This window comes from Schistocerca piceifrons, chromosome 8, assembly GCF_021461385.2.
Source record: "Schistocerca piceifrons isolate TAMUIC-IGC-003096 chromosome 8, iqSchPice1.1, whole genome shotgun sequence".
NCBI lineage: Eukaryota > Metazoa > Arthropoda > Insecta > Orthoptera > Acrididae > Schistocerca > Schistocerca piceifrons.
In genome coordinates, this window is record NC_060145.1 from 435420094 (window position 1) to 435444699 (window position 24606).

General features: G+C 50.2%; 53 non-coding genes across 53 annotated transcripts; 18 read left to right on the plus strand and 35 right to left on the minus strand.

The window, feature by feature from the left end:
* The first annotated feature begins 10 nt into the window (after nucleotides 1-10).
* Trnar-acg lies at nucleotides 11-83 on the plus strand. The gene has a single exon. It is a non-coding gene; the product is annotated as a tRNA-Arg (tRNA).
* Nucleotides 84-687: 604 nt separating this feature from the next.
* Nucleotides 688-759, minus strand: Trnad-guc. The gene has a single exon. It is a non-coding gene; the product is annotated as a tRNA-Asp (tRNA).
* Nucleotides 760-866: 107 nt separating this feature from the next.
* Trnad-guc lies at nucleotides 867-938 on the minus strand. Its single transcript has one exon. It is a non-coding gene; the product is annotated as a tRNA-Asp (tRNA).
* Nucleotides 939-1045: 107 nt separating this feature from the next.
* Nucleotides 1046-1137, minus strand: Trnai-uau. Its single transcript is given in 2 exon segments — nucleotides 1046-1081; nucleotides 1100-1137. It is a non-coding gene; the product is annotated as a tRNA-Ile (tRNA).
* Nucleotides 1138-1515: 378 nt separating this feature from the next.
* On the plus strand, nucleotides 1516-1588 carry Trnar-acg. Its single transcript has one exon. It is a non-coding gene; the product is annotated as a tRNA-Arg (tRNA).
* Nucleotides 1589-1875: 287 nt separating this feature from the next.
* Trnai-gau lies at nucleotides 1876-1947 on the plus strand. The gene has a single exon. It is a non-coding gene; the product is annotated as a tRNA-Ile (tRNA).
* Nucleotides 1948-2192: 245 nt separating this feature from the next.
* Nucleotides 2193-2264, minus strand: Trnad-guc. The gene has a single exon. It is a non-coding gene; the product is annotated as a tRNA-Asp (tRNA).
* A 107-nt stretch (nucleotides 2265-2371) lies between these two features.
* On the minus strand, nucleotides 2372-2443 carry Trnad-guc. The gene has a single exon. It is a non-coding gene; the product is annotated as a tRNA-Asp (tRNA).
* A 107-nt stretch (nucleotides 2444-2550) lies between these two features.
* Nucleotides 2551-2642, minus strand: Trnai-uau. The gene is given in 2 exon segments: nucleotides 2551-2586; nucleotides 2605-2642. It is a non-coding gene; the product is annotated as a tRNA-Ile (tRNA).
* A 378-nt stretch (nucleotides 2643-3020) lies between these two features.
* On the plus strand, nucleotides 3021-3093 carry Trnar-acg. The gene has a single exon. It is a non-coding gene; the product is annotated as a tRNA-Arg (tRNA).
* Nucleotides 3094-3697: 604 nt separating this feature from the next.
* Nucleotides 3698-3769, minus strand: Trnad-guc. Its single transcript has one exon. It is a non-coding gene; the product is annotated as a tRNA-Asp (tRNA).
* A 107-nt stretch (nucleotides 3770-3876) lies between these two features.
* Nucleotides 3877-3948, minus strand: Trnad-guc. The gene has a single exon. It is a non-coding gene; the product is annotated as a tRNA-Asp (tRNA).
* Nucleotides 3949-4055: 107 nt separating this feature from the next.
* Trnai-uau lies at nucleotides 4056-4147 on the minus strand. Its single transcript is given in 2 exon segments — nucleotides 4056-4091; nucleotides 4110-4147. It is a non-coding gene; the product is annotated as a tRNA-Ile (tRNA).
* Nucleotides 4148-4525: 378 nt separating this feature from the next.
* On the plus strand, nucleotides 4526-4598 carry Trnar-acg. The gene has a single exon. It is a non-coding gene; the product is annotated as a tRNA-Arg (tRNA).
* A 287-nt stretch (nucleotides 4599-4885) lies between these two features.
* Trnai-gau lies at nucleotides 4886-4957 on the plus strand. Its single transcript has one exon. It is a non-coding gene; the product is annotated as a tRNA-Ile (tRNA).
* A 245-nt stretch (nucleotides 4958-5202) lies between these two features.
* Trnad-guc lies at nucleotides 5203-5274 on the minus strand. The gene has a single exon. It is a non-coding gene; the product is annotated as a tRNA-Asp (tRNA).
* Nucleotides 5275-5381: 107 nt separating this feature from the next.
* Trnai-uau lies at nucleotides 5382-5473 on the minus strand. The gene is given in 2 exon segments: nucleotides 5382-5417; nucleotides 5436-5473. It is a non-coding gene; the product is annotated as a tRNA-Ile (tRNA).
* A 378-nt stretch (nucleotides 5474-5851) lies between these two features.
* Trnar-acg lies at nucleotides 5852-5924 on the plus strand. Its single transcript has one exon. It is a non-coding gene; the product is annotated as a tRNA-Arg (tRNA).
* Nucleotides 5925-6211: 287 nt separating this feature from the next.
* Nucleotides 6212-6283, plus strand: Trnai-gau. Its single transcript has one exon. It is a non-coding gene; the product is annotated as a tRNA-Ile (tRNA).
* A 245-nt stretch (nucleotides 6284-6528) lies between these two features.
* Nucleotides 6529-6600, minus strand: Trnad-guc. Its single transcript has one exon. It is a non-coding gene; the product is annotated as a tRNA-Asp (tRNA).
* A 107-nt stretch (nucleotides 6601-6707) lies between these two features.
* Nucleotides 6708-6799, minus strand: Trnai-uau. Its single transcript is given in 2 exon segments — nucleotides 6708-6743; nucleotides 6762-6799. It is a non-coding gene; the product is annotated as a tRNA-Ile (tRNA).
* A 378-nt stretch (nucleotides 6800-7177) lies between these two features.
* Nucleotides 7178-7250, plus strand: Trnar-acg. The gene has a single exon. It is a non-coding gene; the product is annotated as a tRNA-Arg (tRNA).
* A 604-nt stretch (nucleotides 7251-7854) lies between these two features.
* Nucleotides 7855-7926, minus strand: Trnad-guc. The gene has a single exon. It is a non-coding gene; the product is annotated as a tRNA-Asp (tRNA).
* A 107-nt stretch (nucleotides 7927-8033) lies between these two features.
* Trnad-guc lies at nucleotides 8034-8105 on the minus strand. The gene has a single exon. It is a non-coding gene; the product is annotated as a tRNA-Asp (tRNA).
* Nucleotides 8106-8212: 107 nt separating this feature from the next.
* On the minus strand, nucleotides 8213-8304 carry Trnai-uau. The gene is given in 2 exon segments: nucleotides 8213-8248; nucleotides 8267-8304. It is a non-coding gene; the product is annotated as a tRNA-Ile (tRNA).
* A 378-nt stretch (nucleotides 8305-8682) lies between these two features.
* Trnar-acg lies at nucleotides 8683-8755 on the plus strand. Its single transcript has one exon. It is a non-coding gene; the product is annotated as a tRNA-Arg (tRNA).
* A 287-nt stretch (nucleotides 8756-9042) lies between these two features.
* Trnai-gau lies at nucleotides 9043-9114 on the plus strand. Its single transcript has one exon. It is a non-coding gene; the product is annotated as a tRNA-Ile (tRNA).
* A 245-nt stretch (nucleotides 9115-9359) lies between these two features.
* Trnad-guc lies at nucleotides 9360-9431 on the minus strand. Its single transcript has one exon. It is a non-coding gene; the product is annotated as a tRNA-Asp (tRNA).
* Nucleotides 9432-9538: 107 nt separating this feature from the next.
* Trnad-guc lies at nucleotides 9539-9610 on the minus strand. The gene has a single exon. It is a non-coding gene; the product is annotated as a tRNA-Asp (tRNA).
* Nucleotides 9611-9717: 107 nt separating this feature from the next.
* Nucleotides 9718-9809, minus strand: Trnai-uau. Its single transcript is given in 2 exon segments — nucleotides 9718-9753; nucleotides 9772-9809. It is a non-coding gene; the product is annotated as a tRNA-Ile (tRNA).
* Nucleotides 9810-10187: 378 nt separating this feature from the next.
* Trnar-acg lies at nucleotides 10188-10260 on the plus strand. Its single transcript has one exon. It is a non-coding gene; the product is annotated as a tRNA-Arg (tRNA).
* A 604-nt stretch (nucleotides 10261-10864) lies between these two features.
* Nucleotides 10865-10936, minus strand: Trnad-guc. The gene has a single exon. It is a non-coding gene; the product is annotated as a tRNA-Asp (tRNA).
* Nucleotides 10937-11043: 107 nt separating this feature from the next.
* On the minus strand, nucleotides 11044-11115 carry Trnad-guc. Its single transcript has one exon. It is a non-coding gene; the product is annotated as a tRNA-Asp (tRNA).
* A 107-nt stretch (nucleotides 11116-11222) lies between these two features.
* Nucleotides 11223-11314, minus strand: Trnai-uau. Its single transcript is given in 2 exon segments — nucleotides 11223-11258; nucleotides 11277-11314. It is a non-coding gene; the product is annotated as a tRNA-Ile (tRNA).
* Nucleotides 11315-11692: 378 nt separating this feature from the next.
* On the plus strand, nucleotides 11693-11765 carry Trnar-acg. The gene has a single exon. It is a non-coding gene; the product is annotated as a tRNA-Arg (tRNA).
* Nucleotides 11766-12369: 604 nt separating this feature from the next.
* Nucleotides 12370-12441, minus strand: Trnad-guc. The gene has a single exon. It is a non-coding gene; the product is annotated as a tRNA-Asp (tRNA).
* Nucleotides 12442-12548: 107 nt separating this feature from the next.
* Trnad-guc lies at nucleotides 12549-12620 on the minus strand. Its single transcript has one exon. It is a non-coding gene; the product is annotated as a tRNA-Asp (tRNA).
* A 107-nt stretch (nucleotides 12621-12727) lies between these two features.
* On the minus strand, nucleotides 12728-12819 carry Trnai-uau. Its single transcript is given in 2 exon segments — nucleotides 12728-12763; nucleotides 12782-12819. It is a non-coding gene; the product is annotated as a tRNA-Ile (tRNA).
* Nucleotides 12820-13197: 378 nt separating this feature from the next.
* On the plus strand, nucleotides 13198-13270 carry Trnar-acg. The gene has a single exon. It is a non-coding gene; the product is annotated as a tRNA-Arg (tRNA).
* A 604-nt stretch (nucleotides 13271-13874) lies between these two features.
* On the minus strand, nucleotides 13875-13946 carry Trnad-guc. The gene has a single exon. It is a non-coding gene; the product is annotated as a tRNA-Asp (tRNA).
* Nucleotides 13947-14053: 107 nt separating this feature from the next.
* Trnad-guc lies at nucleotides 14054-14125 on the minus strand. Its single transcript has one exon. It is a non-coding gene; the product is annotated as a tRNA-Asp (tRNA).
* A 107-nt stretch (nucleotides 14126-14232) lies between these two features.
* On the minus strand, nucleotides 14233-14324 carry Trnai-uau. Its single transcript is given in 2 exon segments — nucleotides 14233-14268; nucleotides 14287-14324. It is a non-coding gene; the product is annotated as a tRNA-Ile (tRNA).
* A 378-nt stretch (nucleotides 14325-14702) lies between these two features.
* Trnar-acg lies at nucleotides 14703-14775 on the plus strand. Its single transcript has one exon. It is a non-coding gene; the product is annotated as a tRNA-Arg (tRNA).
* A 287-nt stretch (nucleotides 14776-15062) lies between these two features.
* Trnai-gau lies at nucleotides 15063-15134 on the plus strand. Its single transcript has one exon. It is a non-coding gene; the product is annotated as a tRNA-Ile (tRNA).
* Nucleotides 15135-15379: 245 nt separating this feature from the next.
* Trnad-guc lies at nucleotides 15380-15451 on the minus strand. Its single transcript has one exon. It is a non-coding gene; the product is annotated as a tRNA-Asp (tRNA).
* Nucleotides 15452-15558: 107 nt separating this feature from the next.
* On the minus strand, nucleotides 15559-15630 carry Trnad-guc. The gene has a single exon. It is a non-coding gene; the product is annotated as a tRNA-Asp (tRNA).
* Nucleotides 15631-15737: 107 nt separating this feature from the next.
* Nucleotides 15738-15829, minus strand: Trnai-uau. Its single transcript is given in 2 exon segments — nucleotides 15738-15773; nucleotides 15792-15829. It is a non-coding gene; the product is annotated as a tRNA-Ile (tRNA).
* Nucleotides 15830-16207: 378 nt separating this feature from the next.
* Nucleotides 16208-16280, plus strand: Trnar-acg. Its single transcript has one exon. It is a non-coding gene; the product is annotated as a tRNA-Arg (tRNA).
* A 6694-nt stretch (nucleotides 16281-22974) lies between these two features.
* On the minus strand, nucleotides 22975-23046 carry Trnad-guc. Its single transcript has one exon. It is a non-coding gene; the product is annotated as a tRNA-Asp (tRNA).
* A 107-nt stretch (nucleotides 23047-23153) lies between these two features.
* Trnai-uau lies at nucleotides 23154-23245 on the minus strand. The gene is given in 2 exon segments: nucleotides 23154-23189; nucleotides 23208-23245. It is a non-coding gene; the product is annotated as a tRNA-Ile (tRNA).
* A 378-nt stretch (nucleotides 23246-23623) lies between these two features.
* On the plus strand, nucleotides 23624-23696 carry Trnar-acg. Its single transcript has one exon. It is a non-coding gene; the product is annotated as a tRNA-Arg (tRNA).
* Nucleotides 23697-24300: 604 nt separating this feature from the next.
* Nucleotides 24301-24372, minus strand: Trnad-guc. The gene has a single exon. It is a non-coding gene; the product is annotated as a tRNA-Asp (tRNA).
* A 107-nt stretch (nucleotides 24373-24479) lies between these two features.
* Trnad-guc lies at nucleotides 24480-24551 on the minus strand. Its single transcript has one exon. It is a non-coding gene; the product is annotated as a tRNA-Asp (tRNA).
* Nucleotides 24552-24606: the final 55 nt, after the last annotated feature.

A 24606-nucleotide genomic window follows, 5' to 3' on the forward strand; every position in this document is an offset into this window, starting at 1 on the left:
TGCTGCCACTGGCCCTGTGGCGCAACGGATAACGCGTCTGACTACGGATCAGAAGATTCCAGGTTCGAATCCTGGCAGGGTCGGCATTTTGTTAGTTGCCGACGCGTAGCTGGGCAGTGGATTTCGTATGTCGCCGCATCGTGGAGTGCTTTGTTACTCCTGTGCATCTCGCAGCTGCATGTCGAGTCGATCGTGGTAAATATCGCTGCCTGCAAGCGTCAGCGTAGCGTCAGCCGAGCAAAGTCGAGACAAGTCAAGCTGAGAGCTGTAGGAGATGATACGCAATTAAATACAGGTGTGTGAAAGCGACGCAGACAACACTTTCCAAGTGTCCCACGTCACGTGGCGAAGAGCCGGCGCAACCCCAGCCAGCAGAGTGGCGCAGTGGAAGCGTGCTGGGCCCATAACCCAGAGGTCCGTGGATCGAAACCACGCTCTGCTAAAATTATTTCTTTTGCAGACTGTGTCGAGCTCGATTATTGCGCCCACAGCGTCGGCTGGGGTGCTTTGATTCAGCGTTAACAGCAAACCCCGTAATTGTGAAGTGTGAAGAATGCGAGAACCACTTCCTAAGATGTAGCATTTTTTAAGATTTTGCACCAACTACACTCCTTGATCGCAAAGTTAATGCTCTTACGACCCCCATACGCGCAACACTCGAACAGGTTTGTGAGATAAAAATCGCATCTCCCCGGCGGGGAATCGAACCCCGGTCTCCCGCGTGACAGGCGGGGATACTAACCACTATACTACCGAGGATGCGCTGTAGACAGCTGCCTGTGTGCGAGGGATATGGTGCTAGTAGCCGCAAACGTCCAACACTAAGTTCGGCGAGTGATAGAGCAGCAATTAAAAATCGGATGTGCCTCCCCGGCGGGGAATCGAACCCCGGCCTCCCGCGTGACAGGCGGGGATACTAACCACTATACTACCGAGGAAGACGCAGCTAGCGTCTCGAATGCACAATTATGTTACTCAAATAGCTAATACATCTCAAACATAGCCTCCTGTTGCTGTCAGAGACAGCTGCTAAGAATTAAAAGTATGCCCCAGGTGAGGCTCGAACTCACAACCCCGGCATTGCTCACGGCTACTGCCTTATAAGTACCGTGCGCTAACCAATTGCGCCACTGGGGCTACAACACAACGCTCTCAGTTAGCGGTATTCACTTTGCTGCAAACCAGTGGTGGCCACAGAAACATACGATCGCCACCTGATGCCATACTGCGACTTTGGCACCTGACTACCAATGCTTCGTGCTATTCTTGTTTCATATGCTACGCTTACATGCACATCAAAGGGCTCTCGTCGTCGAGAAAACGAGGGAAAACGCGCGCCTTGCCTTCTGCTACCTGTCGAACAGCGAGAGCAGATGCGTGGCAAGCTCTAAGCTCTGCAGGCGCACTGCGGCCACGCAGCTGGACGAGAGGTACCTTCCTTGGGAGCTTGCTCAGCCATGGAGAACACGTTTCTTAGCGAATTGCACTTGCGTCGTAGAAAGGAATGCTGCCACTGGCCCTGTGGCGCAACGGATAACGCGTCTGACTACGGATCAGAAGATTCCAGGTTCGAATCCTGGCAGGGTCGGCATTTTGTTAGTTGCCGACGCGTAGCTGGGCAGTGGATTTCGTATGTCGCCGCATCGTGGAGTGCTTTGTTACTCCTGTGCATCTCGCAGCTGCATGTCGAGTCGATCGTGGTAAATATCGCTGCCTGCAAGCGTCAGCGTAGCGTCAGCCGAGCAAAGTCGAGACAAGTCAAGCTGAGAGCTGTAGGAGATGATACGCAATTAAATACAGGTGTGTGAAAGCGACGCAGACAACACTTTCCAAGTGTCCCACGTCACGTGGCGAAGAGCCGGCGCAACCCCAGCCAGCAGAGTGGCGCAGTGGAAGCGTGCTGGGCCGATAACCCAGAGGTCCGTGGATCGAAACCACGCTCTGCTAAAATTATTTCTTTTGCAGACTGTGTCGAGCTCGATTATTGCGCCCACAGCGTCGGCTGGGGTGCTTTGATTCAGCGTTAACAGCAAACCCCGTAATTGTGAAGTGTGAAGAATGCGAGAACCACTTCCTAAGATGTAGCATTTTTTAAGATTTTGCACCAACTACACTCCTTGATCGCAAAGTTAATGCTCTTACGACCCCCATACGCGCAACGCTCGAACAGGTTTGTGAGATAAAAATCGCATCTCCCCGGCGGGGAATCGAACCCCGGTCTCCCGCGTGACAGGCGGGGATACTAACCACTATACTACCGAGGATGCGCTGTAGACAGCTGCCTGTGTGCGAGGGATATGGTGCTAGTAGCCGCAAACGTCCAACACTAAGTTCGGCGAGTGATAGAGCAGCAATTAAAAATCGGATGTGCCTCCCCGGCGGGGAATCGAACCCCGGTCTCCCGCGTGACAGGCGGGGATACTAACCCCTATACTACCGAGGAAGACGCAGCTAGCGTCTCGAATGCACAATTATGTTACTCAAATAGCTAATACATCTCAAACATAGCCTCCTGTTGCTGTCAGAGACAGCTGCTAAGAATTAAAAGTATGCCCCAGGTGAGGCTCGAACTCACAACCCCGGCATTGCTCACGGCTACTGCCTTATAAGTACCGTGCGCTAACCAATTGCGCCACTTGGGCTACAACACAACGCTCTCAGTTAGCGGTATTCACTTTGCTGCAAACCAGTGGTGGCCACAGAAACATACGATCGCCACCTGATGCCATACTGCGACTTTGGCACCTGACTACCAATGCTTCGTGCTATTCTTGTTTCATATGCTACGCTTACATGCACATCAAAGGGCTCTCGTCGTCGAGAAAACGAGGGAAAACGCGCGCCTTGCCTTCTGCTACCTGTCGAACAGCGAGAGCAGATGCGTGGCAAGCTCTAAGCTCTGCAGGCGCACTGCGGCCACGCAGCTGGACGAGAGGTACCTTCCTTGGGAGCTTGCTCAGCCATGGAGAACACGTTTCTTAGCGAATTGCACTTGCGTCGTAGAAAGGAATGCTGCCACTGGCCCTGTGGCGCAACGGATAACGCGTCTGACTACGGATCAGAAGATTCCAGGTTCGAATCCTGGCAGGGTCGGCATTTTGTTAGTTGCCGACGCGTAGCTGGGCAGTGGATTTCGTATGTCGCCGCATCGTGGAGTGCTTTGTTACTCCTGTGCATCTCGCAGCTGCATGTCGAGTCGATCGTGGTAAATATCGCTGCCTGCAAGCGTCAGCGTAGCGTCAGCCGAGCAAAGTCGAGACAAGTCAAGCTGAGAGCTGTAGGAGATGATACGCAATTAAATACAGGTGTGTGAAAGCGACGCAGACAACACTTTCCAAGTGTCCCACGTCACGTGGCGAAGAGCCGGCGCAACCCCAGCCAGCAGAGTGGCGCAGTGGAAGCGTGCTGGGCCCATAACCCAGAGGTCCGTGGATCGAAACCACGCTCTGCTAAAATTATTTCTTTTGCAGACTGTGTCGAGCTCGATTATTGCGCCCACAGCGTCGGCTGGGGTGCTTTGATTCAGCGTTAACAGCAAACCCCGTAATTGTGAAGTGTGAAGAATGCGAGAACCACTTAATAAGATGTAGCATTTTTTAAGATTTTGCACCAACTACACTCCTTGATCGCAAAGTTAATGCTCTTACGACCCACATACGCGCAACACTCGAACAGGTTTGTGAGATAAAAATCGCATCTCCCCGGCGGGGAATCGAACCCCGGTCTCCCGCGTGACAGGCGGGGATACTAACCACTATACTACCGAGGATGCGCTGTAGACAGTTGCCTGTGTGCGAGGGATATGGTGCTAGTAGCCGCAAACGTCCAACACTAAGTTCGGCGAGTGATAGAGCAGCAATTAAAAATCGGATGTGCCTCCCCGGCGGGGAATCGAACCCCGGTCTCCCGCGTGACAGGCGGGGATACTAACCACTATACTACCGAGGAAGACGCAGCTAGCGTCTCGAATGCACAATTATGTTACTCAAATAGCTAATACATCTCAAACATAGCCTCCTGTTGCTGTCAGAGACAGCTGCTAAGAATTAAAAGTATGCCCCAGGTGAGGCTCGAACTCACAACCCCGGCATTGCTCACGGCTACTGCCTTATAAGTACCGTGCGCTAACCAATTGCGCCACTGGGGCTACAACACAACGCTCTCAGTTAGCGGTATTCACTTTGCTGCAAACCAGTGGTGGCCACAGAAACATACGATCGCCACCTGATGCCATACTGCGACTTTGGCACCTGACTACCAATGCTTCGTGCTATTCTTGTTTCATATGCTACGCTTACATGCACATCAAAGGGCTCTCGTCGTCGAGAAAACGAGGGAAAACGCGCGCCTTGCCTTCTGCTACCTGTCGAACAGCGAGAGCAGATGCGTGGCAAGCTCTAAGCTCTGCAGGCGCACTGCGGCCACGCAGCTGGACGAGAGGTTCCTTCCTTGGGAGCTTGCTCAGCCATGGAGAACACGTTTCTTAGCGAATTGCACTTGCGTCGTAGAAAGAAATGCTGCCACTGGCCCTGTGGCGCAACGGATAACGCGTCTGACTACGGATCAGAAGATTCCAGGTTCGAATCCTGGCAGGGTCGGCATTTTGTTAGTTGCCGACGCGTAGCTGGGCAGTGGATTTCGTATGTCGCCGCATCGTGGAGTGCTTTGTTACTCCTGTGCATCTCGCAGCTGCATGTCGAGTCGATCGTGGTAAATATCGCTGCCTGCAAGCGTCAGCGTAGCGTCAGCCGAGCAAAGTCGAGACAAGTCAAGCTGAGAGCTGTAGGAGATGATACGCAATTAAATACAGGTGTGTGAAAGCGACGCAGACAACACTTTCCAAGTGTCCCACGTCACGTGGCGAAGAGCCGGCGCAACCCCAGCCAGCAGAGTGGCGCAGTGGAAGCGTGCTGGGCCGATAACCCAGAGGTCCGTGGATCGAAACCACGCTCTGCTAAAATTATTTCTTTTGCAGACTGTGTCGAGCTCGATTATTGCGCCCACAGCGTCGGCTGGGGTGCTTTGATTCAGCGTTAACAGCAAACCCCGTAATTGTGAAGTGTGAAGAATGCGAGAACCACTTCCTAAGATGTAGCATTTTTTAAGATTTTGCACCAACTACACTCCTTGATCGCAAAGTTAATGCTCTTACGACCCCCATACGCGCAACGCTCGAACAGGTTTGTGAGATAAAAATCGCATCTCCCCGGCGGGGAATCGAACCCCGGTCTCCCGCGTGACAGGCGGGGATACTAACCACTATACTACCGAGGAAGACGCAGCTAGCGTCTCGAATGCACAATTATGTTACTCAAATAGCTAATACATCTCAAACATAGCCTCCTGTTGCTGTCAGAGACAGCTGCTAAGAATTAAAAGTATGCCCCAGGTGAGGCTCGAACTCACAACCCCGGCATTGCTCACGGCTACTGCCTTATAAGTACCGTGCGCTAACCAATTGCGCCACTGGGGCTACAACACAACGCTCTCAGTTAGCGGTATTCACTTTGCTGCAAACCAGTGGTGGCCACAGAAACATACGATCGCCACCTGATGCCATACTGCGACTTTGGCACCTGACTACCAATGCTTCGTGCTATTCTTGTTTCATATGCTACGCTTACATGCACATCAAAGGGCTCTCGTCGTCGAGAAAACGAGGGAAAACGCGCGCCTTGCCTTCTGCTACCTGTCGAACAGCGAGAGCAGATGCGTGGCAAGCTCTAAGCTCTGCAGGCGCACTGCGGCCACGCAGCTGGACGAGAGGTACCTTCCTTGGGAGCTTGCTCAGCCATGGAGAACACGTTTCTTAGCGAATTGCACTTGCGTCGTAGAAAGGAATGCTGCCACTGGCCCTGTGGCGCAACGGATAACGCGTCTGACTACGGATCAGAAGATTCCAGGTTCGAATCCTGGCAGGGTCGGCATTTTGTTAGTTGCCGACGCGTAGCTGGGCAGTGGATTTCGCATGTCGCCGCATCGTGGAGTGCTTTGTTACTCCTGTGCATCTCGCAGCTGCATGTCGAGTCGATCGTGGTAAATATCGCTGCCTGCAAGCGTCAGCGTAGCGTCAGCCGAGCAAAGTCGAGACAAGTCAAGCTGAGAGCTGTAGGAGATGATACGCAATTAAATACAGGTGTGTGAAAGCGACGCAGACAACACTTTCCAAGTGTCCCACGTCACGTGGCGAAGAGCCGGCGCAACCCCAGCCAGCAGAGTGGCGCAGTGGAAGCGTGCTGGGCCGATAACCCAGAGGTCCGTGGATCGAAACCACGCTCTGCTAAAATTATTTCTTTTGCAGACTGTGTCGAGCTCGATTATTGCGCCCACAGCGTCGGCTGGGGTGCTTTGATTCAGCGTTAACAGCAAACCCCGTAATTGTGAAGTGTGAAGAATGCGAGAACCACTTCCTAAGATGTAGCATTTTTTAAGATTTTGCACCAACTACACTCCTTGATCGCAAAGTTAATGCTCTTACGACCCCCATACGCGCAACGCTCGAACAGGTTTGTGAGATAAAAATCGCATCTCCCCGGCGGGGAATCGAACCCCGGTCTCCCGCGTGACAGGCGGGGATACTAACCACTATACTACCGAGGAAGACGCAGCTAGCGTCTCGAATGCACAATTATGTTACTCAAATAGCTAATACATCTCAAACATAGCCTCCTGTTGCTGTCAGAGACAGCTGCTAAGAATTAAAAGTATGCCCCAGGTGAGGCTCGAACTCACAACCCCGGCATTGCTCACGGCTACTGCCTTATAAGTACCGTGCGCTAACCAATTGCGCCACTGGGGCTACAACACAACGCTCTCAGTTAGCGGTATTCACTTTGCTGCAAACCAGTGGTGGCCACAGAAACATACGATCGCCACCTGATGCCATACTGCGACTTTGGCACCTGACTACCAATGCTTCGTGCTATTCTTGTTTCATATGCTACGCTTACATGCACATCAAAGGGCTCTCGTCGTCGAGAAAACGAGGGAAAACGCGCGCCTTGCCTTCTGCTACCTGTCGAACAGCGAGAGCAGATGCGTGGCAAGCTCTAAGCTCTGCAGGCGCACTGCGGCCACGCAGCTGGACGAGAGGTACCTTCCTTGGGAGCTTGCTCAGCCATGGAGAACACGTTTCTTAGCGAATTGCACTTGCGTCGTAGAAAGGAATGCTGCCACTGGCCCTGTGGCGCAACGGATAACGCGTCTGACTACGGATCAGAAGATTCCAGGTTCGAATCCTGGCAGGGTCGGCATTTTGTTAGTTGCCGACGCGTAGCTGGGCAGTGGATTTCGCATGTCGCCGCATCGTGGAGTGCTTTGTTACTCCTGTGCATCTCGCAGCTGCATGTCGAGTCGATCGTGGTAAATATCGCTGCCTGCAAGCGTCAGCGTAGCGTCAGCCGAGCAAAGTCGAGACAAGTCAAGCTGAGAGCTGTAGGAGATGATACGCAATTAAATACAGGTGTGTGAAAGCGACGCAGACAACACTTTCCAAGTGTCCCACGTCACGTGGCGAAGAGCCGGCGCAACCCCAGCCAGCAGAGTGGCGCAGTGGAAGCGTGCTGGGCCCATAACCCAGAGGTCCGTGGATCGAAACCACGCTCTGCTAAAATTATTTCTTTTGCAGACTGTGTCGAGCTCGATTATTGCGCCCACAGCGTCGGCTGGGGTGCTTTGATTCAGCGTTAACAGCAAACCCCGTAATTGTGAAGTGTGAAGAATGCGAGAACCACTTCCTAAGATGTAGCATTTTTTAAGATTTTGCACCAACTACACTCCTTGATCGCAAAGTTAATGCTCTTACGACCCCCATACGCACAACACTCGAACAGGTTTGTGAGATAAAAATCGCATCTCCCCGGCGGGGAATCGAACCCCGGTCTCCCGCGTGACAGGCGGGGATACTAACCACTATACTACCGAGGATGCGCTGTAGACAGCTGCCTGTGTGCGAGGGATATGGTGCTAGTAGCCGCAAACGTCCAACACTAAGTTCGGCGAGTGATAGAGCAGCAATTCAAAATCGGATGTGCCTCCCCGGCGGGGAATCGAACCCCGGTCTCCCGCGTGACAGGCGGGGATACTAACCACTATACTACCGAGGAAGACGCAGCTAGCGTCTCGAATGCACAATTATGTTACTCAAATAGCTAATACATCTCAAACATAGCCTCCTGTTGCTGTCAGAGACAGCTGCTAAGAATTAAAAGTATGCCCCAGGTGAGGCTCGAACTCACAACCCCGGCATTGCTCACGGCTACTGCCTTATAAGTACCGTGCGCTAACCAATTGCGCCACTGGGGCTACAACACAACGCTCTCAGTTAGCGGTATTCACTTTGCTGCAAACCAGTGGTGGCCACAGAAACATACGATCGCCACCTGATGCCATACTGCGACTTTGGCACCTGACTACCAATGCTTCGTGCTATTCTTGTTTCATATGCTACGCTTACATGCACATCAAAGGGCTCTCGTCGTCGAGAAAACGAGGGAAAACGCGCGCCTTGCCTTCTGCTACCTGTCGAACAGCGAGAGCAGATGCGTGGCAAGCTCTAAGCTCTGCAGGCGCACTGCGGCCACGCAGCTGGACGAGAGGTACCTTCCTTGGGAGCTTGCTCAGCCATGGAGAACACGTTTCTTAGCGAATTGCACTTGCGTCGTAGAAAGAAAAGCTGCCACTGGCCCTGTGGCGCAACGGATAACGCGTCTGACTACGGATCAGAAGATTCCAGGTTCGAATCCTGGCAGGGTCGGCATTTTGTTAGTTGCCGACGCGTAGCTGGGCAGTGGATTTCGTATGTCGCCGCATCGTGGAGTGCTTTGTTACTCCTGTGCATCTCGCAGCTGCATGTCGAGTCGATCGTGGTAAATATCGCTGCCTGCAAGCGTCAGCGTAGCGTCAGCCGAGCAAAGTCGAGACAAGTCAAGCTGAGAGCTGTAGGAGATGATACGCAATTAAATACAGGTGTGTGAAAGCGACGCAGACAACACTTTCCAAGTGTCCCACGTCACGTGGCGAAGAGCCGGCGCAACCCCAGCCAGCAGAGTGGCGCAGTGGAAGCGTGCTGGGCCGATAACCCAGAGGTCCGTGGATCGAAACCACGCTCTGCTAAAATTATTTCTTTTGCAGACTGTGTCGAGCTCGATTATTGCGCCCACAGCGTCGGCTGGGGTGCTTTGATTCAGCGTTAACAGCAAACCCCGTAATTGTGAAGTGTGAAGAATGCGAGAACCACTTCCTAAGATGTAGCATTTTTTAAGATTTTGCACCAACTACACTCCTTGATCGCAAAGTTAATGCTCTTACGACCCCCATACGCGCAACGCTCGAACAGGTTTGTGAGATAAAAATCGCATCTCCCCGGCGGGGAATCGAACCCCGGTCTCCCGCGTGACAGGCGGGGATACTAACCACTATACTACCGAGGATGCGCTGTAGACAGCTGCCTGTGTGCGAGGGATATGGTGCTAGTAGCCGCAAACGTCCAACACTAAGTTCGGCGAGTGATAGAGCAGCAATTAAAAATCGGATGTGCCTCCCCGGCGGGGAATCGAACCCCGGTCTCCCGCGTGACAGGCAAGGATACTAACCCCTATACTACCGAGGAAGACGCAGCTAGCGTCTCGAATGCACAATTATGTTACTCAAATAGCTAATACATCTCAAACATAGCCTCCTGTTGCTGTCAGAGACAGCTGCTAAGAATTAAAAGTATGCCCCAGGTGAGGCTCGAACTCACAACCCCGGCATTGCTCACGGCTACTGCCTTATAAGTACCGTGCGCTAACCAATTGCGCCACTTGGGCTACAACACAACGCTCTCAGTTAGCGGTATTCACTTTGCTGCAAACCAGTGGTGGCCACAGAAACATACGATCGCCACCTGATGCCATACTGCGACTTTGGCACCTGACTACCAATGCTTCGTGCTATTCTTGTTTCATATGCTACGCTTACATGCACATCAAAGGGCTCTCGTCGTCGAGAAAACGAGGGAAAACGCGCGCCTTGCCTTCTGCTACCTGTCGAACAGCGAGAGCAGATGCGTGGCAAGCTCTAAGCTCTGCAGGCGCACTGCGGCCACGCAGCTGGACGAGAGGTACCTTCCTTGGGAGCTTGCTCAGCCATGGAGAACACGTTTCTTAGCGAATTGCACTTGCGTCGTAGAAAGGAATGCTGCCACTGGCCCTGTGGCGCAACGGATAACGCGTCTGACTACGGATCAGAAGATTCCAGGTTCGAATCCTGGCAGGGTCGGCATTTTGTTAGTTGCCGACGCGTAGCTGGGCAGTGGATTTCGTATGTCGCCGCATCGTGGAGTGCTTTGTTACTCCTGTGCATCTCGCAGCTGCATGTCGAGTCGATCGTGGTAAATATCGCTGCCTGCAAGCGTCAGCGTAGCGTCAGCCGAGCAAAGTCGAGACAAGTCAAGCTGAGAGCTGTAGGAGATGATACGCAATTAAATACAGGTGTGTGAAAGCGACGCAGACAACACTTTCCAAGTGTCCCACGTCACGTGGCGAAGAGCCGGCGCAACCCCAGCCAGCAGAGTGGCGCAGTGGAAGCGTGCTGGGCCCATAACCCAGAGGTCCGTGGATCGAAACCACGCTCTGCTAAAATTATTTCTTTTGCAGACTGTGACGAGCTCGATTATTGCGCCCACAGCGTCGGCTGGGGTGCTTTGATTCAGCGTTAACAGCAAACCCCGTAATTGTGAAGTGTGAAGAATGCGAGAACCACTTAATAAGATGTAGCATTTTTTAAGATTTTGCACCAACTACACTCCTTGATCGCAAAGTTAATGCTCTTACGACCCACATACGCGCAACACTCGAACAGGTTTGTGAGATAAAAATCGCATCTCCCCGGCGGGGAATCGAACCCCGGTCTCCCGCGTGACAGGCGGGGATACTAACCACTATACTACCGAGGATGCGCTGTAGACAGCTGCCTGTGTGCGAGGGATATGGTGCTAGTAGCCGCAAACGTCCAACACTAAGTTCGGCGAGTGATAGAGCAGCAATTAAAAATCGGATGTGCCTCCCCGGCGGGGAATCGAACCCCGGTCTCCCGCGTGACAGGCGTGGATACTAACCACTATACTACCGAGGAAGACGCAGCTAGCGTCTCGAATGCACAATTATGTTACTCAAATAGCTAATACATCTCAAACATAGCCTCCTGTTGCTGTCAGAGACAGCTGCTAAGAATTAAAAGTATGCCCCAGGTGAGGCTCGAACTCACAACCCCGGCATTGCTCACGGCTACTGCCTTATAAGTACCGTGCGCTAACCAATTGCGCCACTGGGGCTACAACACAACGCTCTCAGTTAGCGGTATTCACTTTGCTGCAAACCAGTGGTGGCCACAGAAACATACGATCGCCACCTGATGCCATACTGCGACTTTGGCACCTGACTACCAATGCTTCGTGCTATTCTTGTTTCATATGCTACGCTTACATGCACATCAAAGGGCTCTCGTCGTCGAGAAAACGAGGGAAAACGCGCGCCTTGCCTTCTGCTACCTGTCGAACAGCGAGAGCAGATGCGTGGCAAGCTCTAAGCTCTGCAGGCGCACTGCGGCCACGCAGCTGGACGAGAGGTACCTTCCTTGGGAGCTTGCTCAGCCATGGAGAACACGTTTCTTAGCGAATTGCACTTGCGTCGTAGAAAGGAATGCTGCCACTGGCCCTGTGGCGCAACGGATAACGCGTCTGACTACGGATCAGAAGATTCCAGGTTCGAATCCTGGCAGGGTCGGCATTTTGTTAGTTGCCGACGCGTAGCTGGGCAGTGGATTTCGTATGTCGCCGCATCGTGGAGTGCTTTGTTACTCCTGTGCATCTCGCAGCTGCATGTCGAGTCGATCGTGGTAAATATCGCTGCCTGCAAGCGTCAGCGTAGCGTCAGCCGAGCAAAGTCGAGACAAGTCAAGCTGAGAGCTGTAGGAGATGATACGCAATTAAATACAGGTGTGTGAAAGCGACGCAGACAACACTTTCCAAGTGTCCCACGTCACGTGGCGAAGAGCCGGCGCAACCCCAGCCAGCAGAGTGGCGCAGTGGAAGCGTGCTGGGCCCATAACCCAGAGGTCCGTGGATCGAAACCACGCTCTGCTAAAATTATTTCTTTTGCAGACTGTGTCGAGCTCGATTATTGCGCCCACAGCGTCGGCTGGGGTGCTTTGATTCAGCGTTAACAGCAAACCCCGTAATTGTGAAGTGTGAAGAATGCGAGAACCACTTCCTAAGATGTAGCATTTTTTAAGATTTTGCACCAACTACACTCCTTGATCGCAAAGTTAATGCTCTTACGACCCCCATACGCGCAACACTCGAACAGGTTTGTGAGATAAAAATCGCATCTCCCCGGCGGGGAATCGAACCCCGGTCTCCCGCGTGACAGGCGGGGATACTAACCACTATACTACCGAGGATGCGCTGTAGACAGCTGCCTGTGTGCGAGGGATATGGTGCTAGTAGCCGCAAACGTCCAACACTAAGTTCGGCGAGTGATAGAGCAGCAATTCAAAATCGGATGTGCCTCCCCGGCGGGGAATCGAACCCCGGTCTCCCGCGTGACAGGCGGGGATACTAACCACTATACTACCGAGGAAGACGCAGCTAGCGTCTCGAATGCACAATTATGTTACTCAAATAGCTAATACATCTCAAACATAGCCTCCTGTTGCTGTCAGAGACAGCTGCTAAGAATTAAAAGTATGCCCCAGGTGAGGCTCGAACTCACAACCCCGGCATTGCTCACGGCTACTGCCTTATAAGTACCGTGCGCTAACCAATTGCGCCACTGGGGCTACAACACAACGCTCTCAGTTAGCGGTATTCACTTTGCTGCAAACCAGTGGTGGCCACAGAAACATACGATCGCCACCTGATGCCATACTGCGACTTTGGCACCTGACTACCAATGCTTCGTGCTATTCTTGTTTCATATGCTACGCTTACATGCACATCAAAGGGCTCTCGTCGTCGAGAAAACGAGGGAAAACGCGCGCCTTGCCTTCTGCTACCTGTCGAACAGCGAGAGCAGATGCGTGGCAAGCTCTAAGCTCTGCAGGCGCACTGCGGCCACGCAGCTGGACGAGAGGTACCTTCCTTGGGAGCTTGCTCAGCCATGGAGAACACGTTTCTTAGCGAATTGCACTTGCGTCGTAGAAAGAAATGCTGCCACTGGCCCTGTGGCGCAACGGATAACGCGTCTGACTACGGATCAGAAGATTCCAGGTTCGAATCCTGGCAGGGTCGGCATTTTGTTAGTTGCCGACGCGTAGCTGGGCAGTGGATTTCGTATGTCGCCGCATCGTGGAGTGCTTTGTTACTCCTGTGCATCTCGCAGCTGCATGTCGAGTCGATCGTGGTAAATATCGCTGCCTGCAAGCGTCAGCGTAGCGTCAGCCGAGCAAAGTCGAGACAAGTCAAGCTGAGAGCTGTAGGAGATGATACGCAATTAAATACAGGTGTGTGAAAGCGACGCAGACAACACTTTCCAAGTGTCCCACGTCACGTGGCGAAGAGCCGGCGCAACCCCAGCCAGCAGAGTGGCGCAGTGGAAGCGTGCTGGGCCCATAACCCAGAGGTCCGTGGATCGAAACCACGCTCTGCTAAAATTATTTCTTTTGCAGACTGTGTCGAGCTCGATTATTGCGCCCACAGCGTCGGCTGGGGTGCTTTGATTCAGCGTTAACAGCAAACCCCGTAATTGTGAAGTGTGAAGAATGCGAGAACCACTTCCTAAGATGTAGCATTTTTTAAGATTTTGCACCAACTACACTCCTTGATCGCAAAGTTAATGCTCTTACGACCCCCATACGCGCAACGCTCGAACAGGTTTGTGAGATAAAAATCGCATCTCCCCGGCGGGGAATCGAACCCCGGTCTCCCGCGTGACAGGCGGGGATACTAACCACTATACTACCGAGGATGCGCTGTAGACAGCTGCCTGTGTGCGAGGGATATGGTGCTAGTAGCCGCAAACGTCCAACACTAAGTTCGGCGAGTGATAGAGCAGCAATTAAAAATCGGATGTGCCTCCCCGGCGGGGAATCGAACCCCGGTCTCCCGCGTGACAGGCGGGGATACTAACCACTATACTACCGAGGAAGACGCAGCTAGCGTCTCGAATGCACAATTATGTTACTCAAATAGCTAATACATCTCAAACATAGCCTCCTGTTGCTGTCAGAGACAGCTGCTAAGAATTAAAAGTATGCCCCAGGTGAGGCTCGAACTCACAACCCCGGCATTGCTCACGGCTACTGCCTTATAAGTACCGTGCGCTAACCAATTGCGCCACTGGGGCTACAACACAACGCTCTCAGTTAGCGGTATTCACTTTGCTGCAAACCAGTGGTGGCCACAGAAACATACGATCGCCACCTGATGCCATACTGCGACTTTGGCACCTGACTACCAATGCTTCGTGCTATTCTTGTTTCATATGCTACGCTTACATGCACATCAAAGGGCTCTCGTCGTCGAGAAAACGAGGGAAAACGCGCGCCTTGCCTTCTGCTACCTGTCGAACAGCGAGAGCAGATGCGTGGCAAGCTCTAAGCTCTGCAGGCGCACTGCGGCCACGCAGCTGGACGAGAGGTACCTTCCTTGGGAGCTTGCTCAGCCATGGAGAACACGTTTCTTAGCGAATTGCACTTGCGTCGTAGAAAGGAATGCTGCCACTGGCCCTGTGGCGCAACGGATAACGCGTCTGACTACGGATCAGAAGATTCCAGGTTCGAATCCTGGCAGGGTCGGCATTTTGTTAGTTGCCGACGCGTAGCTGGGCAGTGGATTTCGTATGTCGCCGCATCGTGGAGTGCTTTGTTACTCCTGTGCATCTCGCAGCTGCATGTCGAGTCGATCGTGGTAAATATCGCTGCCTGCAAGCGTCAGCGTAGCGTCAGCCGAGCAAAGTCGAGACAAGTCAAGCTGAGAGCTGTAGGAGATGATACGCAATTAAATACAGGTGTGTGAAAGCGACGCAGACAACACTTTCCAAGTGTCCCACGTCACGTGGCGAAGAGCCGGCGCAACCCCAGCCAGCAGAGTGGCGCAGTGGAAGCGTGCTGGGCCGATAACCCAGAGGTCCGTGGATCGAAACCACGCTCTGCTAAAATTATTTCTTTTGCAGACTGTGTCGAGCTCGATTATTGCGCCCACAGCGTCGGCTGGGGTGCTTTGATTCAGCGTTAACAGCAAACCCCGTAATTGTGAAGTGTGAAGAATGCGAGAACCACTTCCTAAGATGTAGCATTTTTTAAGATTTTGCACCAACTACACTCCTTGATCGCAAAGTTAATGCTCTTACGACCCCCATACGCGCAACGCTCGAACAGGTTTGTGAGATAAAAATCGCATCTCCCCGGCGGGGAATCGAACCCCGGTCTCCCGCGTGACAGGCGGGGATACTAACCACTATACTACCGAGGATGCGCTGTAGACAGCTGCCTGTGTGCGAGGGATATGGTGCTAGTAGCCGCAAACGTCCAACACTAAGTTCGGCGAGTGATAGAGCAGCAATTCAAAATCGGATGTGCCTCCCCGGCGGGGAATCGAACCCCGGTCTCCCGCGTGACAGGCGGGGATACTAACCACTATACTACCGAGGAAGACGCAGCTAGCGTCTCGAATGCACAATTATGTTACTCAAATAGCTAATACATCTCAAACATAGCCTCCTGTTGCTGTCAGAGACAGCTGCTAAGAATTAAAAGTATGCCCCAGGTGAGGCTCGAACTCACAACCCCGGCATTGCTCACGGCTACTGCCTTATAAGTACCGTGCGCTAACCAATTGCGCCACTGGGGCTACAACACAACGCTCTCAGTTAGCGGTATTCACTTTGCTGCAAACCAGTGGTGGCCACAGAAACATACGATCGCCACCTGATGCCATACTGCGACTTTGGCACCTGACTACCAATGCTTCGTGCTATTCTTGTTTCATATGCTACGCTTACATGCACATCAAAGGGCTCTCGTCGTCGAGAAAACGAGGGAAAACGCGCGCCTTGCCTTCTGCTACCTGTCGAACAGCGAGAGCAGATGCGTGGCAAGCTCTAAGCTCTGCAGGCGCACTGCGGCCACGCAGCTGGACGAGAGGTTCCTTCCTTGGGAGCTTGCTCAGCCATGGAGAACACGTTTCTTAGCGAATTGCACTTGCGTCGTAGAAAGAAATGCTGCCACTGGCCCTGTGGCGCAACGGATAACGCGTCTGACTACGGATCAGAAGATTCCAGGTTCGAATCCTGGCAGGGTCGGCATTTTGTTAGTTGCCGACGCGTAGCTGGGCAGTGGATTTCGTATGTCGCCGCATCGTGGAGTGCTTTGTTACTCCTGTGCATCTCGCAGCTGCATGTCGAGTCGATCGTGGTAAATATCGCTGCCTGCAAGCGTCAGCGTAGCGTCAGCCGAGCAAAGTCGAGACAAGTCAAGCTGAGAGCTGTAGGAGATGATACGCAATTAAATACAGGTGTGTGAAAGCGACGCAGACAACACTTTCCAAGTGTCCCACGTCACGTGGCGAAGAGCCGGCGCAACCCCAGCCAGCAGAGTGGCGCAGTGGAAGCGTGCTGGGCCCATAACCCAGAGGTCCGTGGATCGAAACCACGCTCTGCTAAAATTATTTCTTTTGCAGACTGTGTCGAGCTCGATTATTGCGCCCACAGCGTCGGCTGGGGTGCTTTGATTCAGCGTTAACAGCAAACCCCGTAATTGCGAAGTGTGAAGAATGCGAGAACCACTTCCTAAGATGTAGCATTTTTTAAGATTTTGCACCAACTACACTCCTTGATCGCAAAGTTAATGCTCTTACGACCCCCATACGCGCAACGCTCGAACAGGTTTGTGAGATAAAAATCGCATCTCCCCGGCGGGGAATCGAACCCCGGTCTCCAGCGTGACAGGCGGGGATACTAACCACTATACTACCTTTTTTTTTTTTTTTTTTTTTAGTACGTTATCCCAATGATACACAGGGTGCTCCAGAGAAGCGACAAAATCTGTGTCAGGAGTGGGATACGAACCCACGCCCTCATTCGAGGACCAGAAGGCTCTAGCTGCTACTGCAGCCAAGGTTTTTCCTTGAGTCTGGCCCCTTAGACCGCTTTTTTTTTTTTTTTTTTTTTCCTTTTTCTTCGTTTTTTTTTCTCTTCTTTTTTATCCCGACTTTTGCCTGAGACCGCTTGGTTTGTTTTTGTGTCTTTTTGGAAGCCATCAGTAGGAGCATGACGGGGACAAAGAGGGCAGGGGTCAAAGAACTTGAGGCCTGGCCACGATGCCCCCGCCATTACTCCCACCTAATGGCTCCTTCAGTACATTTTACATGTTATAGAAAAGCGTTTGTAGTCGTGTTTGGTCTTTGCCTGCTCTTGTTATTATGGTGCGGAGCACTATTTGTACGACGTCTGGGTGGAGATTTCATTGGAAGGCTGTCATTCGAGTGATCATTCAACAGTCATTCGAGTAGGAAACATGTTAATTTACATCAATATACCTCCAGCATTTATGAGACACATATTGGGGGGACCGACATAACAGAAATGGATAAAAGAAGAGGCATTTCCTTCATCTTGAACGTAGGTCTCATACTTCATTCCTTCAGTACCCCTAAAATAGTAACTTTATTGTTAGACTGTGCTTTTTAACCAACACCTATTCTTTCGAATAAAATGATCAACATGTTTCCATACATTTTCCTGTGGTCTGCATAGTTCTTAACTTTACTGTACTCCATTTTCATAAAAAGCTTGAATTCCGTTTCATCGTCACCACCTATTTTATTGATAATGTAATGGACAAACTGTCCCATTAACCAGTGTATTGCATTATTTTTGGTTTTGGGGTAATACTTAATTTCAGGTCTGAGAAGCATCATAGGAGTAATAGAATTGGGTGACGTTCGTTGCAGTAGTGCAAGACTTTTCCTGAGCCAAATCCAATTGTTGAAATTTCCACCACACGTGAATCTATGAATCACGGTGTCAACCAGTTTACATGTCCGACATAAGGGGGTTTCAGCTTTCCCAATTTTATAAAGCCGTTCGTTGGTGCTGACAATATCATTGACGGCTTTGTACCATGCCGTTACCACATGTGAATTGAGCCCGTTAAAACTAATATTCTCCCAAATTGCATCCCAGTTGTAATTCATATATTTCGTGGCAATTTTATTTTGGCCTTCGTATTGTTGTCTTTCTCTCAAGATATCTCGGGCTGCAATGTGCAGTGAAGTTCTGAGTTTCTCGTTAACATAGCTCAATTCTGTGTACAAGATCCTAACGTATCGCAGTCGGGGATGAATCTTTTGTACGTCTGCCGGCGGCTGAAGGCTTTCTGGTTGAACACATTGAAACAATTGTGTAGTAATACTGCCTGGGTTGGCGTGAAATATGCTTAAAGACCGTTTTATGAAAAGCGCAGAAGCTTTATTACGTATGTCCACCAGTCCGAGGCCTCCATTTCTAGGATGTAAGGTCGCAGTTTTTAGGTTAACCCTGAAGATTTCCCCCTTCCATAAGAAATTTGCCACTCTCGACATTATTTTCTGAGCTATCAACTTCGGCAAGGGAAAAACTTGTGCCATATAGAATGCCTTTGAGAGAATGCATAAGTTAATGAACTTGACCCTCTGAACCTGGTTCATAAGTCGGTGTGTGTTCTCAATGAGTCCGCCTTGAATCTTTGTGGAAACCTCTTTCCAGTTGAGGGCTGTCATCCTCATGGGACATGCCGTCAGGATTGTCCCCAGGGTTTTATGGATGGTAACTGACTTCGCCCAATCGATGTGTATCCGGTCAAGACCCCGCATTCCCAAGATTGTACTTTTATTTTCGTTCTTTGTCGCACCCGATGCGCGGCAGTAGTTTTGAAGAATAGCCCCTAGTCGAATTACATCATCTTGCCCTCTTATGACGACACCAACATCGTCAGCATAGGCTCTCACTACAGTTTTCCTTCCAGTTATAGTTATGCCCTTTAACCTTTCATGAACACTTCGTAAAAAGGGCTCTAACGACACAACAAACAAAAACATAGATAAGGGACTTCCCTGTGGAATGCCGCGGTTTATTGGAATTTGCCGAGACAGCTGACAGTTGACGGCTAATTTAGCGTGCAGACCAGTAGCAATGTTTTTTATAACATTAACAGTTTTGTGGACGAATCCCATTTTTGTCAGTGCCTCAAACAGGAAACGGTGATTCACTGAGTCGAAAGCCTTATTAAAATCTATAAAGAGGAGAGCACATTTGATATTGGAAACTGATGCTAAGGCGATGATGTCTCTATATTCAGAAATTGTGTTAAAAATACTTCTATTTGCTGCACATGACTGATGTTGACTAATTAATTTGTCGGTCAGAGGGGAAAGTCGCTTTTTTAAAATCCTGCATACTATTTTGTAGTCAGAGTTTAAAAGTGAAATAGGGCGGTAATTGTTTAGACTTTTCGTTCCTTTGTTTTTCGGTATAAGTACAATTTTGCTATCTTTAAAATCTTCAGGTACCGTCTGCTCGTTAAAAATCTCGTTGACAATGCATGTAAAAGTGTCACCAATTAAAAACCAAAATTTTAAGTAAAATTCTACAGGCAGTCCGTCGGGTCCAGCAGATTTATTTAGCGGAGACTTGGTTATTATCTCACGAACCTCTTCGTTACTGACTTCAGAAAGGATTTCGTCGTTTTCAGAACTCGTCAATTGTGGGGATAAAACACTGAGAACCTCGTGCAGAGACCCCTCATGAGGTGGGCTGGAAGAATATAATGCGTGGTAGTATTGGTATACTGCATTGAGAATCTCCTTCTGAGACGTTAGTGTTGTCCCATTGGATGTTTTAATTTCACTAATGACAGTTCGTCGCCTATTCTTTGCATGCCGAAGCAGATGATATAAGGATGTTGTTTCATCATCTACCACCGACTTCGCCTTTGACTTCAGTTTTAAGCCTTCCATCTGCTGTCTTTTAAAGGCGAGTAATTTCGCTTTGGTGTGTTTGATGTCGTGTAATCTAATGGTTGACACGTTTGCCTGGTCATAGAGGTCCCGCAACAATCTGTAATAAAATTCCATACTGTTTTTTAACTCCCGTGCTCTTTCTCTGCTGTATCTGATACACACTTTTCTCAGTCTCGGTTTTGCAACCTTAATCCACCAATCTAATACTGTGGGGTGCCTGTCGATCGATCGCAGACATAAGGTCCACGCTTCTGATACTGCGTCTGCCAAATCTTGCTCTTTTAAGAGAGAGACATTTAGATGCCACTGGTTCCTAAAAATCTTAATCGGCTGTGGAGCTAAATTAATACACGCCTTCATACTGCAGTGGTCACTAAAATATACAGGTACGATTTCTGAATTAAGTAGACATCGTTCTAAGTTTTGGGAAACATAAATTCTGTCTATTCTACTGCGCGAAGTCTGTGTTATATACGTATATTCAACATTCGTTGGATATTTTAGTTCCCATGCGTCCTTAAGTTTTAAGTCGGTTACTAGGCGTTTAAGTTCCAACGAACCGTTAAAGTGTGGTTGTTGATCCTTACGATTTAACACACAGTTAAAATCACCGCCCATTATAAAACTGTTTGGGTTTCGACGTAATAAATATATAATTTCCTCTTTATAAAATGCTGCCCTGTCCTGTCTATTACTATTTCCTGAGGGCGCATATAAGTTAATCAATGTGGTACCTAAAACGTTTATACTAATGGCCCTTCCAGATTCCAAACGCTCTACTTGAGACACGGGAATTCCTTCCCTGAGCAGAAACGCTGTTCCCGTATGTGTTTCACAAGATACGTTTACTATGGCGGCGTATCCTGGTATTGCAAGAGACGTCGTTACAACCTCCTGTAGCAACGCGATATCGGTTCCAGAGTCATACAAAAATTCCTTGAGAGCAGCTAGCTTTAATGAGGTTCGAATTTTATTTATATTTATCGTTGTGATAGTGTATGCTTGCATCTGTAACTGGCTATTGGCCACCTACAACCTTGGTCAAAAACTGTTATACTCTTGGTATGCTGAAATCCGTTTTAGAACTACAGTCGTTTAGAATTCTGCATTATTCCTCGTAACACGGTTGCTAAACGTTAGCTTGTCTTCCATTGTCATCCCGTACCTTAGTACTGAGGGGCTGTTCGACACTGAATGTATCAGGAGGCTCATCTGGAGCACCTTCTCTGACAATGTCATATCGTATATTTTTCTGCGATTTTACATCTGACTTGTCGGCTTTTTGTTTGGGTTGGGTGCGAGAAACAGTAAGATTCGGTTGTGGTTTTAGCGTACGGCGGTGGACGCCCTGAAAACTCTGACCTGATTTTGTTGTGGCAGCACTCGGCGTGGCCGCTTCAGCAACAGTGTCTCGAGAGATCTGGTTTGTAAACACTGCCTGCTGTTTACATGCTACCTTCGTTTGTTGTGATGCTTGCGACGGTGTTTGCTTATTTTCCGGTTCAGGAGTAAACACTTCCTCTTGTTTACACTCTGATGCCGGTTGTTGTGCCGTTGCGGTGTCGCGGTGTTGTTGTTCTACCGCTTCCGCGAACTTCCCGTCTGTAAACAGCTGATTATCGCTGTTTACAGCTGGGCAAGTTGTCACTGCCTCGGGGACTTCTACTTTATCGCTGTCGGCAGCGGCCGTTTCATTTTCTGGCAATGAGCGAGACGTATCAGAAACTGTGATTAAATCCACTTGCATTTCGTCTTGGGGCACAGGCAGAGTTTCATCGCTAGCTTTCTGTTTACGTACAGCAGGAGATTGTCGGGAGGTTTCATCATCGGAATGATCATCTGTATGTTCAAGTGGTCGTTTCTTGTTTAGTACGTCCAACTCTCGGGCAGAAGAATCACAATTTAAGCGTGGTACCAGGGGTGGAAAATCACTACCATCAACAGCAATATTTCCAGAACTAGGTACAGGATCCGAACCCTCACCCTGTTTGGCTGTATTATCAGTTGCCAAAACTTCGCTCAAGGTCATCTTGCGCCGTTGGACTAAATTCGTTTTTAGTACAAAAACACGACGAGGACAGTCCTGCCTTAAATGACCCGATTCATTGCATATATGGCACGTAGGGGTTTGGCCAGTATAAATCACGTGGGCTTTATGCCCGTCAACAGTTATATGAGATGGGATATTCGACTTTACTTCCATCTCTACCGAACGAATACCATTGAAGCTCTGAATTTTAAATTGCTTCGACCACCGTTCGTTAACTATATCCTTAACCTCACCATATTGAGACAGGGCAACCTTGATTTTCTCATTATCTATCTCGATAGGTAAATTTAACACCCGCACAGATCTATAAAGAGCATCAGCTCTCCTAATAGCTACTTTACTTGTAGTGCCGTCTCTATGCAAAAATTCTACATGATACCCGAATTTTCCAATAATCTTATCTACCGAAACGGGGCTCAAAAATTTTACGAAAACACAGTAGTTGTCAGTGTCTAGCTGAGTGGTATGCACCATATCAGAATTAATGCCAAGTACCTGATCAAGCCAATCATGAATTTCCAGAGCAGTCGGCTGAACACGTCGTGTGTCCTTGGCGAACGCAAAAACCAGCGTATTCTTCCTCACAGTTGTAGCCATGGTATGCAGAAATCAAGGGGAGATTCCGGTAACTACCGAAAACTCCACAAACGATAAATGAACGTCGGTAGAAAACACACAACAGAACACAGTAGGCAGAATAATCACGAGTTACACACGAAGAAAAATCACAAAAAAAACAAGGACACCGAAACGCAAATGTAAACACTGGCGAAGCACTGACTACGCGCAGCAAACGGCGGCACGTTCGTACGCGTCGGCAGCTAGAGCCAGAATGCCGAGGATGCGCTGTAGACAGGTGCCTGTGTGCGAGGGATATGGTGCTAGTAGCCGCAAACGTCCAACACTAAGTTCGGCGAGTGATAGAGCAGCAATTAAAAATCGGATGTGCCTCCCCGGCGGGGAATCGAACCCCGGTCTCCCGCGTGACAGGCGGGGATACTAACCACTATACTACCGAAGAAGACGCAGCTAGCGTCTCGAATGCACAATTATGTTACTCAAATAGCTAATACATCTCAAACATAGCCTCCTGTTGCTGTCAGAGACAGCTGCTAAGAATTAAAAGTATGCCCCAGGTGAGGCTCGAACTCACAACCCCGGCATTGCTCACGGCTACTGCCTTATAAGTACCGTGCGCTAACCAATTGCGCCACTGGGGCTACAACACAACGCTCTCAGTTAGCGGTATTCACTTTGCTGCAAACCAGTGGTGGCCACAGAAACATACGATCGCCACCTGATGCCATACTGCGACTTTGGCACCTGACTACCAATGCTTCGTGCTATTCTTGTTTCATATGCTACGCTTACATGCACATCAAAGGGCTCTCGTCGTCGAGAAAACGAGGGAAAACGCGCGCCTTGCCTTCTGCTACCTGTCGAACAGCGAGAGCAGATGCGTGGCAAGCTCTAAGCTCTGCAGGCGCACTGCGGCCACGCAGCTGGACGAGAGGTACCTTCCTTGGGAGCTTGCTCAGCCATGGAGAACACGTTTCTTAGCGAATTGCACTTGCGTCGTAGAAAGAAATGCTGCTACTGGCCCTGTGGCGCAACGGATAACGCGTCTGACTACGGATCAGAAGATTCCAGGTTCGAATCCTGGCAGGGTCGGCATTTTGTTAGTTGCCGACGCGTAGCTGGGCAGTGGATTTCGTATGTCGCCGCATCGTGGAGTGCTTTGTTACTCCTGTGCATCTCGCAGCTGCATGTCGAGTCGATCGTGGTAAATATCGCTGCCTGCAAGCGTCAGCGTAGCGTCAGCCGAGCAAAGTCGAGACAAGTCAAGCTGAGAGCTGTAGGAGATGATACGCAATTAAATACAGGTGTGTGAAAGCGACGCAGACAACACTTTCCAAGTGTCCCACGTCACGTGGCGAAGAGCCGGCGCAATCCCAGCCAGCAGAGTGGCGCAGTGGAAGCGTGCTGGGCCCATAACCCAGAGGTCCGTGGATCGAAACCACGCTCTGCTAAAATTATTTCTTTTGCAGACTGTGTCGAGCTCGATTATTGCGCCCACAGCGTCGGCTGGGGTGCTTTGATTCAGCGTTAACAGCAAACCCCGTAATTGTGAAGTGTGAAGAATGCGAGAACCACTTCCTAAGATGTAGCATTTTTTAAGATTTTGCACCAACTACACTCCTTGATCGCAAAGTTAATGCTCTTACGACCCCCATACGCGCAACGCTCGAACAGGTTTGTGAGATAAAAATCGCATCTCCCCGGCGGGGAATCGAACCCCGGTCTCCCGCGTGACAGGCGGGGATACTAACCACTATACTACCGAGGATGCGCTGTAGACAGCTGCCTGTGTGCGAGGGATATGGTGCTAGTAGCCGCAAACGTCCAACACTAAGTTCGGCGAATGATAGAGCAGCAATTAAAAATCGGATGTGCCTCCCCGGCGGGGAATCGAACCCCAGTCTCCCGCGTGACAGGCGGGGATACTAACCACTATACTACCGAGGAAGACGCAGCTAGCGTCTCGAATGCACAATTATGTTACTCAAATAGCTAATACATC